Source organism: Salmo trutta, chromosome 3, assembly GCF_901001165.1.
Source record: "Salmo trutta chromosome 3, fSalTru1.1, whole genome shotgun sequence".
Classification (NCBI taxonomy): domain Eukaryota; kingdom Metazoa; phylum Chordata; class Actinopteri; order Salmoniformes; family Salmonidae; genus Salmo; species Salmo trutta.
In genome coordinates, this window is record NC_042959.1 from 37,844,500 (window position 1) to 37,862,572 (window position 18,073).

Here is an 18,073-nt window from a genome sequence, read left to right on the forward strand (position 1 = left end):
TACCCTTTTCAATTGACATTTCTTTATATATATCCATAAACATTATGCCAGCTGATTGATGATTTAGACTGGCTGAGAAATGCTGCCTGTCTGTCTCATCCCGACTCCCAACACATTAATTACTTTGGGACAGCTGGAGATCCAATTTGAATATTGAAACTATGTTGCAAATGTCGGAGAGACAGACAGCAAGGTTTATATAAATCTTCGCTGTTGAAAACCACATTTTTGTCAAAAAGAAATGTGGGATAATGTCTAGATGCTTTTTATAGTGGAGATGTCTGGGCTGATGAGACAGTGGATTGCCGCAGTCAGATGGAACAGAGTAAATAGGCATTTTAACGTCATAGATTTAGCCGGTGGCAACTTGTGGAATAGACACCGGTTGAATGTGGTTTTAACCAATCAGCATTCAGGATTAGACCCACCCATTGTATAAACTATAGTAATTACTGTAGTGTTTTTGCAGACTGTAGTATACTGTAGTATTTACTGTAGTGTTTTTGCTGACTGAAGTATACTGTAGTATTTACTGTAGTGTTTTTGCACACTTTAGTATTCTGTAGAATCTACTGTAGTGTTTTTGCAGACATTACTGTAAAATGTGTGGTTTATTATATTTGACATATGTAGTGAGGGCTTTCTCCTTGAGGAAACCTACTATCGGGTATCAAGGTAAGACCCAGATGCAGACCGTGTTGAAGTAACAATGTTTATTACATCAACAGAGGCAAAGGTACAGGACGGCAGGCAGGCTCAGGGTCAGATTAGGCAGAGGTTGGTAATCCAGAGGTGGGGCAAAGGTACAGGACGGCAGGCAGGCTCAGGGTCAGGGGCAGACAGAGTGGTCAGGTGGGTAGGTACAGGGTTAGGACAGGCAAGGGTCAAAAACCAGGAAGATGAGAAAAGAGAGGCTGGGGAATAGCAGGAGTTGACACAAAAATGCTGGTAGGCTTGACAAACAAGACAAACTGGCAACAGACAAACAGAGAACACAGGTATAAATACACAGGGAATAATGCGGAAGATGGGCGACACCTGGAGGGGGGTGGAGACAATCACAAAGACAGGTGAAACAGATCAGGGTGTGACACCTACTGGACAAAAGAGCAAATTTTCCATAACCTGTAGGTATGTAGGTAGGATTGAGTTCTGAACGGATAGTTCAGTGCTTCTGCTCTTTTCTTTAATCTGTAGGAAACACAATATATGGTTAATACATGGCATGTAGTTTTCTCACCTATAGTATTCTGTAGTGTACTGTAGTATTTACTCTACTATACAATTCTATAGTAAGTACTGCACATGATCGAGAGATACTACAGTGTGTAGTATAGTATTCTACAGTATACTACAGTTTACTATATAATAAGTACTGTAGTGTTCTATCATGTGGGTATGGCCAGCAACCCAGGCAGTCATTGAAAAGATGTGGGGAAATGTGGACAACCACAGTGCCAAGGGATCTATTTTTTACGAGTATAAAAATAAACCTGTCAGTGAGAGAGAGAAAAATAGCCCCAATTTTTCACACAATCGCCAGTCGATCCTGTAATTTAAATTACCTTTCCACGTAAGCAGTTGAGTAATAATTTATGATGTATTGAGAGCAGGGCAAGTGCAGGTAAAGTAAAAGTACTTTCTCATATTTCTAGAGAAGACAGTATTTAACTAGAAGACAATAGCACAACTCCCTCTTAATGAGCCATTGCGTGCAGTAGGTGTCACTCCAGCTAATTGTCACTGTGGCAGATTTGCTCATCAGTGCCAATCCAATTTCCCAGCACAACTACTGCAGCCACATGCATAATGATAACCATAAATATATCAAAGGTTATTCAATCATCCTGATGCCTTAGAGCACTGTTATACCTGTTCTCACCAGACAAGAGCCTCACACACACACCCAGAGACTTGTCAGAACACAACACACACTCGTGTGTGTGTGTGTGTGTGTGTGTGTGTGTGTGTGTGTGTGTGTGTGTGTGTGTGTGTGTGTGTGTGTGTGTGTGTGTGTGTGTGTGTGTGTGTGTGTGTGTGTGCGTGTGCGTGCGTGTGGGTGTGGAGTCCTCAAATTATACATTAAGAGACATAACATACATTGTTGATAGAATTAATGCTAAATAGACACGGAACAGTTTTTTTGGTCAAAAGCCATATTTTGGAATTATACACTATCAAGGAATTATGCTTAGTTTGACGTCAGTATCTCTTCACTGACTCCTTCCTTACTCCTTAGCAAGATCTTAGTCTACTTTGACTCTTTCTACTTCTGTGACCTTCCCTAACCCTCTGTGGTCCAGCAGAATGAATTTGGCCCTCATTACACCCCCAGTTATCCTGTGTCGTCTGTCTGTGTTGACTTGGGGCTGTGACTCAGCACCCCTTCACCTGCTGTGTTTTCCTGGCTATGGTCCTGCTTCACTGAGAACAGGTGGGCTTCCTCCTTCCCTCCTTTCTTCCTTCCCTCCATTGAGGAAGGAGGCCGCCGCTGTCACCGAGTGACCTGAGCCACTGCTAACCTTTGATTTAGCCAAAGCAGCGAACACACGACAGGTCACCCATGCAACTACTTGTTACCAGTATCTTTCAAAGTCCCTGGAATTGTTACTGTACACATAACATTAATTGACAGTGTTTGAAGATTGTAAAGTTTTGTGAGTTTTTACTTCCACATGGTTTAATAGAAAAATACCCCAATATTGTCCAAAACACAAAAGGCACCAACATTAAAAGGAGCATGTGTCCATGTGAGAGCGTGAAGAGAATAATGTTCTAGTCTTGTGGTTTGCTTACAAGAAAAAAGGGTGTTGTTTGTTGTCAATGGAGAATCAAACCAAGGTGTGGTACCTGGACACTCAGGTATACACCTATGGAATAATACCATGAAGATCTACTGTAGGGCATAAAAAAAAGTCATTTAGAGTGCTTCATTAACATAGTGAGGCTGTCAGTTGGTTAATTACATAACTCTTTAGGAGAAGAGCTCCAGGCAGTCACTTCAGAGGAATACATTTACATTTGCATTCATATTTCTAAGTTGATGCAACCTGGACTCAGGGGTAGATGTAACATAGTAAATGTAAATCTGTGTCACTCCAATTTGTATGATATGTTACATTTTATGGCATGTATTAATATGTGGATGTCCATAATCCATTTTGTATGATATGTTATGATTTATAATATGCATAAAACGTTATGAATTGCAATTTGTACAATATGTTATGAATTTGCAAAATGTATGACATGTTAACGTTAGCTAGGTGGCTAATGCTAACGCTAAGGTTAGGGTTAGGAGTTAGGTTAAAGGGTTAAGGTTAGGGTTATGGGAAGGGTTAGCTAACACGCTAAGTAGTTGCAAAGTTCCTCAAATTCTAAAGTTGTCTGTGATGAGATTCAAACACACAACCTTACCTAAACTTACGCCTTATACGTCCAGCCATCCACCCCAAACAACCATACTACTTTAGTTTTTGCCTTAAGTAACCTTCTCTCCCAGAAAAGAATGGCGCCGGTGGGGATGGCTGCCATTTAATGGGCTCCTAACTAACTCTGCTATTTTGTCTGTTTTTTTTATTGTTTTGTCTCTTATGACCGAAAAGAGCTTCTGATATCAGAACAGCGATTACTCACCTCAAACTGGACAAAGATTTTTTCTTTAATGAGTCTGACGCGAAGGATATAATGTTGCTCCCTGACAAGGCCCAAATCCCTGTCATTCGCATGAAGAAAATAAGGAAATACAGGGGGCAGTAATCAGGGTGCCTTGTAAGAATTTGTCAGCAAGTGGGTAACTCATCTCTACCATCCATTCTATTGGCCAACGTACAATCACTGGAGAATAAACTGGATGAGCTCCGTTCGAGGCTACCCTACCAACGGACATTAAAAACTGTAATATCTTATGTTTCACGGAGTCGTGGCTGAATGGCGACACGAATAATATACAGTTGACTGGGTTATCCTTGCATCGGCAGGACAGAGCAGCTATGTCCGGTAAGACGAGGGGAGGGGTGTGTGTCTATTTGTCAATAACAGTTGGTGCGCGATGTCCAATATTAAGATAGTCTCAAGGTATTGCTCACAAAAGGTAGAGTACCTCATGATAAGCTGTAGATCACGCTATCTACCAAGAGAGTTTGCATTTATATTTTTCGTAGCCGTCTATTTAACACCACAAACCGATGTTGGCACTAAAACCGCACTCAACGAGCTGTATAAGGCCATTAATCAAATCAAATCAAATCATTTAAAAAAAAATCTAATCAAATTTTATTAGTCACATGCGCCGAATTCAACAGGTGTAGACCTTACAGTGAAATGCTTACTTACAAGCCCTTAACCAACAATGCAGTATAAAGAATAAGATTAAGAATAAGAAATAAAAGGAACAAGTAATTAAAGAGCAGCAGTAAAATAACAATAGCGAGACTATATACAGGGGGTACCGGTACAGAGTCAATGTGCGGGGGCACCGGTTAGTCGAGGTAATTGAGGTAATATGTACACTATCGTTCAAAAGTTTGGGTTCATTTAGAAATGTCCTTGTTTTTGTCCATTAAAATAACATCAAATTGATCAGAAATACAGTGTAGACATTGTTAATGTTGTAAGTGACTATTGTAGCTGGAAACGGCAGATTTTTAATGGAATATCTACATAGGCGTACAGAGGCTCATTATCAGCAACCATCACTCCTGTGTGATGGCACATTGTGTTAGCTAATCCAAGTTTATAATTTTAAAAGGCTAATTGACCATTAGAAAACCCTTTTGCAATTATGTTAGCACAGCTGAAAACTGTTGATTAAAGAAGCAATACAACTGGCCTTCTTTAGACTAGTTGATTATCTGGAGCATCAGCATTTGTGGGTTCGATTACAGGCTCAAAATGGCCAGAAACAAATAACTTTCTTCTGAAACTAGTCAGTCTATTCTTGTTCTGAGAAATGAAGGCTATTCCATGCGAGAAATTGCCAAGAAACTGAAAATCTCGTACAACACTGTGTACTACTCCCTTCACAGAACAGCGCAAACTGGCTCTAACCAGAATAGAAAGAGGAGTGGGAGGCCCCGGTGCACAACTGAGCAAGAGGACAAGTACATTAGAGTGTCTAGTTTGAGAAACAAATGCCTCACAAGTCCTCAACTGGCAGCTTCATTACATAGTACCCGCAAAACACCAGTCTCAATGTCAACAGTGAAGAGGCGACTCTGGGATGCTAGCCTTCTAGGCAGAGTTGCAAAGAAAAAGCCATATCTCAGACTGGCCAATAAAAAGAAAAGATTAAGATGGGCAAAAGAACACAGACACTGGACAGAGGAACTCACTGTTGACGTTGAGACTGGTGTTTTGTGGGTACTATTTAATAAAGCTGCCAGTTGAGGACTTGTGAGGTGTCTGTTTCTCAAACTAGACACTCTAGTGTACTTGTCCTCTTGCTACCTGAGTTTTTTTTTGAGTCCCCTAAACCTGTGCATATCTGGCAGGTAGCTAGGAGACTGTAGCTATGAAGATGGAGGAGGGAGAACCTGAAGGAGACAGGAACTGTGATGAGAGAAGAGCTGAAGTGAGGAGGAGAAGAGTTGGAGGAGAGTTGGAGGAGAGAGGAGATATGAGATAGGAAAAGAGAGAGAAAGGAGTGTTGGAGGATATAGGAGCTGTGATGAGAGAGAAGCTGGAAAGAGAGGCATGTGGAGCTAGGGGAGAGAGGAGTTGAAGGTGAGAGGAGTGTGGTAATGGAGTAGAAGAAAAGAGAGAGCAGTGTGAAAGTGAAAGAAATGAAAAGAGAGAGGTTGGAGTGAAGATAGGAAAGTGTAGAGGATTTGGGGTAAGGAGAGAGAGAGGGCTCTCTCAGGAGTCTCTGTATGCCCCCAGGCAGAGCCATCTGGCCGACCCTGTGAGTGCTTCTCCGGTGCATTTATCAGGCAAACACACAGAGAACAAAGCACCTAATAAACTCCATACCAGGGGGATAATTAGCCAGGCGAGAACTCTAAACGAGACCAGATTAATGTCAAAGGAGTGCCATTAGTTCTACTTACACAACAGGAACTGCCTGGTAGTCAGGATATTGCCAAAAGCCAAGACAAGAATGTTAACACAAAGGATGAAAAATGGCTTGCTGAGTGAGCTAGCCCTTTAAGGGGTCAGAGGTGGGTGGATGGTTATATTGGCAATATACATTGAGTCTACAAAACATTTCCATGACATAGACTGACCAGGTAAATCCATTTCAACGCTATGATCCCTTATTGATGTTACTTGTTAAATCCACTTCAAATCAGTGTAGGTGAAGGGGAGGAGACAGGTTAAAGAAGGATTTTTAAACCTTGAGACAGTTGAGACATTGATTATGTATGTGTGGCAACATCCCTGTAGAATGCTTTTGACACATTTGCCCCGACGAAAAGGGGGCAAAAGGGTCAGGGGGGGTGCAACTCAATATTAGGGAGGTGTTCTTAATATTTTGAACCCTCATTTTGAACCCATTGGTTGTTTTCTTTTAAACTCCTATACAAGACTACTACATTTAAACTCCTATACAAGACTACTACATTTAAACTCCTATACAAGACTACTACATTTAAACTCCTATACAAGACTACTACATTTAAACTCCTATACAAGACTACTACATTTAAACTCCTATACAAGACACTTTGGATTTAGAGGTCATTCTGTGGCTGTTTAAAGAGGAGAAATAGTATGCTTGATGTGTAAAAGAGTTGGATTTTGTGCGTCCGGCTGATTGGTTTGTCTTTGGCTATCTTCCCTGGTGGTCTTCCGAGTTTGCCATCTGTCCTGTCATATTGTAAACCTGTCACTCTGTAGAGTGGAGGAGGGAGCAGCAGCAGCATCATACTTGTGGTCTTCGCTCTTCTGCTCCCTGCATGGAAAAACTCCCATGTCAACACACACTTACTAATTCCACCGTCTTCCTCCCTCTCGCCTTCCCTCTACCTCCCTCTCCTTCTCTCTTTTCCATCTCACACCAGATGGTCTGTATCTCAGAGGCATTTCTCAGGGTGTAAATGTATTGATGAGTTGTCCATGTCTTTTTCCTTGGGAGTCTGGCATGAGACAGGTATTAGGGGTTGAAGAGCCTCACCCTGACATAACCAACCAACCCAGATAAACCTCTACAGCTCCTCTCTCCAATAAGACACCAGAGGTGCTGTTAACTTTCAAACATCTTTGAAGATAACTTGACCTCTCTATGATGGGGTATTAAAACATGTCTGGTTTATAGCTTAGTGTGCCGACAGCCTGGAAATAGCTTTTGAATGTGTAAGGAGGTTAACGTGCTGAGGTTCCATAGGGTTAGCCAGTGAGGATTAAGCGGTGAAGACTACATTTACATTTTAGTCATTTAGCAGACGCTCTTATCCAGAGTGACTTACAGTAGTGAATACATACATTTCATTTTCATTTCATGCATTTTTTTTTGTACTGGCCCCCCGTGGAAATCGAACCCACAACCCTGGCGTTGCACACACCATGCTCTACCAACTGAGCCACAGGGAATATCAGAGTGAGCAATATCAGAGTGGTACAATTCTTTGCTACCTTGTCATTTTTTTCAGATCATGTATTGTGCAGATTGTACAGATCATGCTCGGTATAACAAGTAGGGAATGTAACGGACTGGGAAAAATAATAATACCACACCTGTTATATGGGCACTCATGCAGCTCATAAGCTTACATGGCGTATGCCTGTACTGCCTTAGTTGGTGCATGCTGTATATGAAGGCATACTGTACATTTACATTTACATTTACGTCATTTAGCAGACGCTCTTATCCAGAGAGACTTACAAATTGGTGGATTCACCTTATGATATCCAGTGGAACAACCACTTACAATAGTACATCTGTACATACACTGTATGCTATATTGTATCAAGTTGGGCCTGCTCCAGTTATGACTGATTACATCTAGTTGTGATTATACACAGTCGTTTTTCACCTCTCCTTGGTCTTGTCAACAGGAATGCTTTAGGGCAATACTGTATACGGAACACACAAATTACACTGGGACTCTTGGGGCAGCAGGCAAAGCAGTAGACTGAACCAACTTTGATCTCTTCAACAATTTTGGGGGTGTCCACATCCACATTAATATTCCAGCACACAGGTGGTACCCTGGTGAGTTGTCGGAGGGAGTGCCAAAGCAGCAAGCCATCACCCCTGGTCACGCCCGTCATTTGAAACCTGGTTGTTCCATATTGATGGGGGAATCCAGCAGGTGTGAAGTGCTGCTGTTAACCTGATTAGAGTGTAACACAGGCTTCCTGTTCATGTACACCTGCCCTGGCCTGTCCTGATGCCAGTGTATTTAGTACATCTATAGCAGGCCTGGTCTATAGGGTCATTCACAACAAGGCCTTCACGTAATCATAAAACTAATGCAGAAAATGTAAAAATCAACATTGATTCCTTGAAAAAGAACAGGTAGGATTGTTTTTATGTATAGATGTTAACCTTATTTGTCAGTGTAAACATATTCACAAGTTCTTAACCAGCCCAAATGGCAGCCAAAAGGATTAGTGTTATTTGATACGCATCTGCTACTCAGCATGGTCTTTAAACAACACCTTTAATTTAAAAAAGAAACCTGTCTTAATAGATAAACATCATCATAACAATATGTATGTGGGCTTTGTCTTGGACCATATACTAGTATATATAATATTACACTCATTGTGATATTGCTTGTAAAAGGTATGCAATTTTTCTCCATGGTTGGCACATGTCTTTCTCTCCACATACTCCCTCTTTAATCACACAGGCATGTGTATCATGTTTCTGAAATCCCACATTAGTAAGCACAGCTTAATCACAGCCGCGGATTGTTGAGACGGGCCCATTGTACTTTATCATGCGAAACTGGAATGCATTAGTATTGATGTACACCAGCGCCCTGAAGACTTCTGCCCTGGCTCCTTGGAGACACTGTTCCCATCAGTGTGGGGTTGGAGGGGGGATGGGAGGGGTGTGCTGGTTATGACCGGGCACAGTGCTCTGTGCTCTTTGGTAAATGTCACTCCTACCTGAGGGAGGCCTGCTACTAATGAGGACAAATACCAGACCAAAGGGGGGAAGAGGCGCTGTGACCTCATTCTGTAATCATGAAACACACAGAGAATCTCACTGCCGATAGACTGCGGATAGGTACTTACCACAGCGGGAGGCCATTCCTTCTCTTGCTAGAACAAAAGTGGTACCTGCTGCGTGCCGATCTGGTAGCGACAAACCTACCGTTTCTACTTATAGAATTGCAATGCTCATCAGTGGCCAACAACTTGACTTTGAGCCAATCAGAGAACACAAATAAAATAGGCATTTTTCTCCGTACATCCACGGATGAGCCAGTCACACTTCATATGCAATGTAGGCTATGGAATGGTAGTTGGCTAAGTGCACAGATGCATTACACACAACATTAAATACTTCCTCCAAGCTAGCTAACCACTGTAGCTAGTATAGAATCCGCTTGATCCCTTCTGTTGAAGACACTTGGAACTTCTTTTTTGATATTTTCAATGGTATTGTTAACAAACACGCCCCCATAAAGAAAATGAGAATTAAGAACAGGTTCAGCCCCTGGTCCGACTGTGATCTTGCAGAGTTACTCCACCTCAAGAGTTGCATTTGGTGAAAGGCTCGGCAGAAGCATACTCAGGCTGACTGGCTATCGTTCAGGCAAATGAGAAATAAGTGCATTCAGGTTATCCGGAAGGACAAAGTGCGTTACTTTAAGGAGCAGTTCTCTCTCTCTGGGTCTAACCCCAAGAAGTTCTGGAAAACGGTTAAAGACCTGGAGAATAAACCCTCCTCCTCACGGTTGCCCATGTCCCTTAATGTTGATGATGTGGTTGTTACTGACAAGAAGCACATGGCTGAGCTCTTTAATCACCACTTCATTAAGTCAGGATTCCCATTTGACTCAGCCATGTCTCCCTGCCCGTCCAACATTTCCTCATCTCCCACCCCTTCTAACGTGACTATCCCCAATACTTCTCCCTCTTTTTCTCCCTCCCTCTTTTTCCCCTGCCCTGCTACAACGTTTCTCCCTGCAGGCAGTCACTGAGTCCGAGGTGATAAAGGAGCTCCTTAAACTTGACCCTAAAAAAACATCTGGGTAAGGTTGCTGCCCCTATCATCGCCAAGCCCATCTCCAACCTTTTTAACCTGTCTCTCCTTTCCGGGGAGGTTCCCACTGCTTGGAAGGCAGCCACAGTTCGTCCTTTATTTAACTGTTATAGGCCTATTTCTATTTCGCCCTGTTTATCAAAAGTGTTGGAAAAACCTGTCACTAATCAACTGACTGGCTTTCTTGATGTGTATAGTATTCTCTCGGGTATGCAATCTGGTTTCCGCTCAGGTTATGGATGTGTCACTGCAACCGTAAAGGTCCTCAATGATGTCACCATTGCCCTTGATTCTAAGCAATATTGTGCTGCTATTTTTATTGACTTGGCCAAAGCTTTTGATACGGTAGACCATTCCATTCTTGTGGGCTGGCTAAGGAGTATTGGTGTCTTTGAGGGGACTTTGGCCTGGTTTGCTAACTACCTCTCTCAAAGAGTGCAGTGTATAAAGTCAGAAAATCTGCTGTCTCAGCCACTGCCTGTCACCAAGGGAGTACCCCAAGGCTCAATCCTAGGCCCCACGCTCTTCTCAAAATAAATCAACAACATAGTTCAGGCAGTAGGAAGCTCTCTCATCCATTTAAATGCAGATGATACAGTCTTATACTCTGATGGCCCCTCCTCGGATCCTGTGTTGAATGCTCTACAACAAAGCTTTCTTAGTGTCCAACAAGCTTTCTCTACCCTTAACCTTGTTCTGAACACCTCCAAAACAAAGGTAATGTGGTTTGGTAAGAAGAATGCCTCTCTTCCCACAGGTGTTATTACTACCTCTGAGGGTTTAGAGCTTGAGGTAGTCACCTCATACAAGTACTTGGGAGTATGGCTAGACGGTGCACTGTCCTTCTCTCAGCACATGTCAAAGCTGCAGGCTAAAGTAAAATCTAGACTTGGTTTCCTCTATCGTAATCGCTCCTCTTTCACCGCAGCTGCCAAACTAACCCTGATTCAGATGACCATCCTACCCATGCTAGATTACGGAGACATCATTTATAGATCGGCAGGTAAGGGTGCTCTCGAGCGGCTAGATGTTCTTTACCATTTGGCCATCAGATTTGCCACCAATGCTCCTTTTAGGACACATCATTGCACTCTATACTCCTCTGTAAACTAGTCATACCCGTCACAAGACCCCCTGGTTGATGCTTATTTATAAAACCCTCTTTGGCCTCTCTCCCCCCTATCTGAGATATCTACTGCAGCCCTCATCCTCCACATACAAAACCTGTTCTGCCAGTCACATTCTGTTAAAGGTCCCCAAAGCACACACATCCCTGGGTCGCTCCTCTTTTTAGTTTGCTGAAGCTAGCGACTGGAATGAACTGCAACAAACACTCAAACTGGACAGTTTTATCTCAATCTCTTTATCCAAAGACTCAATCATGAACACTCTTACTGACAGTTGTGGCTGCTTTGTGTGATGTATTGTTGTCTCTACCTTCTTGCCCTTTGTGCTGTTGTCTGTGCCCAATAGTGTTTGTACCATGTTTTGCGCTGCTAACATTTTGTGCTGATACCATGTTGTTGTTATGTTGTGTTGCTACTGTGCTGTGTTGTCATGCGTTGCTGCCTTGGAATGTTGTTGTCTTAGGTCTCTCTTTATGTAGTGTTGTGTTGTCTCTCATGTTGCAATGTGTGTTTTGTCCAATATTTATATTGCATTTTTTTGTATATTTTTTTTCCAAGGCCCCCGTCACTGCAGGAGGCCTTTTGCCTTTTGGTAGGCCGTCATTGTAAATAAGAATTTGTTCTTAACTGACTTGCCTAGTTAAATAAAGGTTAAATAAAAAATAGTATTGAAATTATAATTACATCACAATGAATTAGCTAGTTTCCATGAAAGAGCTGCCTGTGTTAGCTGCTGAGTCCTTAGTTAGCTAGCGAATATGCTAACATTAGGTAGCTAGCTAAACATTTGGCTATGGGCTGGCTCTGGCAGTATGGGATTATGGAGAGTGAATTAAATTGCTTCTTCATCATCTTGGTAGGTAGTAATCTAGCTGTGCCCATCTGGCAAGTGTCAACAAGGGCTTTCTACAAAACAGCAACATTAGCGCAGCTAGCTTGGAATCTAGACCATTAGCAACACACACGGACATGTATTGCCAAACAACTCTACTGCCACCTTCTGGTTTGGAGTATTTTAACAATCTGAGTGGCTGACGACTTCCATGGTCTTTGCTGTTTGAACACAAAAGAGATTGACCAATTGCATCACCACCTGGTATGGCAACTGCCCGGCATCTGACCGTAAGGCGCTACAGAGGGTAGTGTGTCGGCCCAGTACATCACTGGAGCCAAGCTTCCTGCCATCCAGGACCTATATAATAGGCGGTGTCAGAGGAAAGCCCATACAATTGTCAGAGACTCCAGTCACCCAAGTCATAGACTGTTTTCTCTGCTACCGCACGGCAAGCGGTCCTGGAGCGCCAAGTCTAGGACCAAAAGGCTCCTTAACAGATTCTACCCCCAAGCCATAAGACTGCTGAACAATTAATAAAATGGCCACCGGACTATTTACATTGACCCCCCCCCCCCCCATTTGTTTTGTACACTGCTGCTACTCGCTGTTTATTATCTATGCATAGTCACTTCACCCCTACCTACATGTACAAATTACCTCAACTAACCTGTACCCCTGCACACTGACTCGGTATCAGTACGTCCTATATGTAGCCTTGTTATTGTTATGTTATTGTGTTACTTTTTATAATTTTTTATTGCGTTACTTTATTTGTGTTAGTTTATTTGGTGAATGTTTTCTTAACTCTTCTTTAACTGCATTTAAGGGCTTGTATAAGTAAGCATTTCACGGTAAGGTCTACACTTGTTGTATTCGGCGCACGTGACAATTAAAGTTTGATTTGATTTACAGACACTCTGTTCAGAGGTACTAAGTACTGTCGGCAGGCAAACTTTTGGCAATCCAACCGATGTGTCTGAGCTTGCAGTATTCACTAGACTGCAGTTAGGTTTTCAGAACCACCCATAATAACCACCCATAGACGATGAGATGAGATTGTATTTTGCCAGCTTACACAGGAATTAATTTTACATCACACGCTTCATGTCATACAGGTATGATCATGATTAGCATCAGAGCTACTGTACTATCTGGTTTAAAAGTACCCCTGCTCTTGCTGCTCCAAGATTGACTAAAGCCTTTAGCCAACTGTAATTCAGTGTGTTTTCCACAACAGTGCTTAGGTGGACTATATAAGGAAGGCGCAAACATGGATGCCCCAAAATAACTTTGAGTAGAACGGGAACTAAAGGTAAGCTGCCAAACAGGCTTTGGACCATTAGTAGCAGAGCAGTCTGGTCTCTGCCTTGTGTGCCAATTTATTTTCAATCAAATATGGCATATTTATTAAATATTTAAAGAAATCAATCATTCTGACATGGTCAGAATGTGCAACCAGCAATCAAAGTGTGTTTTAACTAGACTGGAGGGTTGAGTGGGAAGTTTAGCTTAGCCCCGGGGTCTGTAGCCTCACCCTATTGCTGAGTACAGTATGTCATTATTCTCAGTACCTTGTTTACAGACTCAACCTCCCACCTATGTCTAAGCACCACTGCTTTAGCCTGGTTCCCTGAAACGAGGATGTTGCACAACTATCTCTTAGTCAAATAAACGTTCCTTTTCCTCCAAACACGCCGAAACATTCCATTTCATGTTCTGAAGGACTACAGCACTGGCAGCAGCCAGTCTCATTTCCAATGTACTGTACAACTGAGGTTAAATCTTCCATGTTATCTAAGTTGAGCATCTCTTTCATAAGGAACATATGAAACATAAGCCTCAGGGACAGCACTGTAAATAACAAAAACAGAATTCCTCTGAACTTGAGGAATGCAACTTTGAGGAAAATCTGTGGATACTACTGAGTCAGTTACAAAGTAATGATATGGTCAGAATGTATGATGGAATTCATCGTGAGACATTAGATTACCTATCGTTTTATGGTGCCAGAAAAGATAGACTATGAGAGTAGAAGATAGCTTTGTTCTTTATAGACTTTACTACGACAAGGGTAAAGTACTTCCAGTTTCATTCATTCTGGTCTAATCAACCGAACATGACATGGCAGTATTCTCACAGTATCCAACGATGGGAACTAGTACCAGCTCAGTTCCCTTTGACAACATAAAGTGCCATTATTTCAAGATCTCCTTTTTCAAGCCAACTCATTTGGCAGTTGAAAGGGGGCATCAAACACTCCATCAGGCTAGTATACACATAAAGTGGTCCTCTCTGTCAAAGACAGAGTAGTGTCCTTGCTGGAGTGTTGACTTTCGTTTGGTTCATAAACTAATTGCAGTTTATGTCTAGCACAGCTCCAGAAACACAGGACCAACTTCAACTGCAGCTGTTAACAAACAACAATCCTCAATCCACCCAGAGAGCCTTGCAGTCAAACAATAATACTGTAGAAAAGAATCTCAAAACAAAAAACAAATTGCCTGTGAATGAATGCTATTGCCATCCATCTCAGTAGGGCATACATAATTCTACATAGATCCTCTCAACATCACGTGAGTTTTGATTGTGTCCCATGGGAGCCACTGCCGTAGCCTCAGATGAAAGGGGAGCGGAGCTGGGGCCTTTTTGGGAGAAGGAGAGGAGAAGGAAAAGGAAGTGGATGTGGATTTGTTAGGTAAAGGGGCTCAGGGCCCAAGAGAGAGACGAGGTACAAGAGAGAGGCAAGAGAGGGAGGTAGGAAGGGATAGAGAGAGGGGTAGAGAGAGAGAGAGAGAGAGAGAGAGAGAGGTAGAGAGAGGGAAAGAGAGAGGGGTAGAGCGAGAGAATAAAGAGAAAGAGATAAAGAGAAACAGAGAAACAGAGGCTAGCTCTGTCACCCTGCTCTACTTTTTTTCTCCCCATCATGGTGTGTCGGAGGCAACATTGTCAGACCCCTCATGGCGCCAAACAGACAGTAATTAGCCTCATGCTGGGGAACAGTAGCTAGGATCCAACCACCTAATAGTGTGCAGGAAGGGGTGGATGCACACACCATCACCACCACCACCACTCTCCTTCAACTCAACTCCACCACCACCATCACCCCTCTCTAGATTAATGGAATGTTCCGGTCCCACTCGCTGTGTAATTGTGTTGTCAGAGTTTGTCCTACATTACTGTGTTTCAGTGCATTCAGAGGCATGTCTAGGCATGTTTATGGTAAACACTGTTACTAGGAGACAAAGAAAGAGTCAGAAAGGTGTCTTTGTGTGTAACATAAAGGTTGTCACAGGTGAAACAGCTTTGAAGTTTGTGGAATACATTTCCCAAATGTGTTTTACATTTGGAAACTTTATTTTCTGACAAAACAGGAGCAAAAGAACATCCCACGCAGAGCTCACTTTGGCTAAGCTCAGTCATTTTGGTAGATGAAAGGCAAACTAACTAAAGTCATGGCTCCTGGTTTCATCTGTAATCCCAGGTTTACAATATTGGTTTCTTCAATCAGACAGAGGGGGAAGCAGTGTTGTTGCACAACAGTGCAGTAAACAGAAACACTAACTCCACTAATTGTACATGTTCTCTTTACCCTTTGAATTGTCGGAAGTGGGAACAGACAGAGTACATTATTTATCTCTGAAAAATGAGCACCCGCCCTTTGTACTACTTTTCTGCTGAGCAATTGCAGTTAGACAACAAAAGGTACTTTTTGGTCCCATCCCATCCTCTCTGACTGCTCTTCCTCTCCTTTTTACTGTAAAAGACAGTGGAAAATGTTGTCCTCTATGTCTGAGCTCCTTGGAAGAATATTTCTCTATTTAACCAGGCAAGTCAGTTAAGAACAAATTTGTATTTACAATGACAGCCTAGGAACAGTGGGTTAACTGCCTTGTTCAGGGGCAGAACGACAGATTTTACCTTGTCAGCTCGGGGATTCGACCTAGCAACCTTTCGGTTACTGGCCCAACACTCTAACTGCTAGGCTACCTGCTGCCCCAATAGCCCTGTCCACAGCTGTAATAAGATCTTTATTAAGTGGATCAGTGGTGTATCCCCTCTGTTTGCCTAATGATAGCCGTCCTGGACTCAATGCTTCTAGCTAGCCTCTTTTCAAGTGCCTCTTTGACCTTCTCTGTCAAATACTGCTTCCCTCACAGACAGACAATAAAAAGGTCAAACTAAATGTTGTTTATTCCAGGTGCATGTGGTGGTTTTCTTAAGTCATCGTCAAATCAAATCAAATTTTATTGGTCGTGTACACATATTTATGTTATCGCGGGTGCAGCGAAATGCTCATGTTTCTAGCTCCAACAGTGCAGTAATACCTGACAGTACCTAACAATACACACAAATCCCCAAAATAGACGGCGTGTTGGGCTCAGCAAAAAGAAAAACGAAGTAATTGAACCGACGTCAGTCAATTAGTTGTAATAACCAAAGATATATACAAAAATGGTCAGTACCCGACACCCTGGACCCACAACAATTTGCATACCGCCCCAACAGATCCCAATTGACGCAATAGCCATCGCACTGCATACTTCCCCATCCCATCTGGACAAGAGGAATACCTATGTAAGAATGCTGTTCATCAACTGTTATCTGCTCATCACTAATCTTGGGGTCTTGGGTCTGAACCCCACCCTGTGCAACTGGTTCCTGGACTTCCTGGCAGGCCTCCCCTAGGTGGTGAAGGTAGGCAACAACACCTTCGCTATGCTGATCCTCATCACGGGAGCACAAGGGTGTGTTAAGCCCCTTCTTGTACTCCCATGACTGAATGGCCACGTTGCCCTCACGTCTCCAACTCAATCATCAAGTTTGCAGACAACACAACAGTGGTAGGCCTGAATGCCAACAACAATGAGACAGCCTACAGGAAGGATGTGAGGGCCCTGGCGGAGTGGTGCAAGGAAAATAACCTCTCCCTCAATGTCAACAAAACGAAGGAGCTGATCGTGGACGTCAGGAGACTGCAGAGGGAGCACGCACCCATCCAAGTTGATGGGGCCGCAGTCGAGAGGTTGAAAAGCTTCAAGTTCCTCTGCGTGCACATCACTGACAACCTGGTCCATCCACATAGACAGTGTGGTGAAGATGGCGCAACAGTTCCTCTTCAACCTCAGGAGGGTGAAGAAATTCGTCTTGGCCCCTAAAACCCTCACAAACTTCTACTGATGCACCATTGAGAGCATCATGTCAGGCTGTATCACCCCCTGGTACAGCAACTGCACCGTCCGCAACCACAGGGCTCTCCAGAGGGTGGTGCGGTCAGCCCAATGCATCACCGGGGGCACACTGCCTGCCCTCCAGGACATCTACAGCACCCGGTGTCACAGGAAGACCAGGAATTTCATCAAGGACCTCAGCCAGCTGAGCAGCAGGCAGTTCACCACGCTACCATCAAAGTGCAGGTGCATCAAAGCTGGGACCGAGAGACTGAAAAACTACATTTATTGAAAATGAAATACAGAAATATTACATAAGTAGTCACACCCCTGAGTCAATACATGTTAGAATCACCTTTGGCAGCAATTACAGTTGTGAGTCTTCTGGGTAAGTCTCTAAGAGCTTTGCACACCTGGACAGTAAAATATTTGCACATTGTTATTTTTAAATTCTTCAAGCTCTGTCAAGTTGTTCATCATTGCTAGACAGCCATTTTCAAGTTGCCATAGAGTTTCAAGATGATTTAAGTCAAAACTGTAACTAGGCAACTCAGGGACATTCAATGTCGTCTTAGTAAGCAACTCCAGTGTATATTTGGCCTTGTGTTTTAGGTTATTGTCTTGCTGAAAGGTGAATATCTCTCATTGGAAAGCAGACTGAACCAGATTTTCCTTTTGTCTGTACTTAGCTCTATTCCGTTTCTTTTTATCCTAAAAAACTCCATAGTCCTTGCCGATGACAAGCATACCCATTACACGATGCTGCCACCACCTTGCTTGAAAA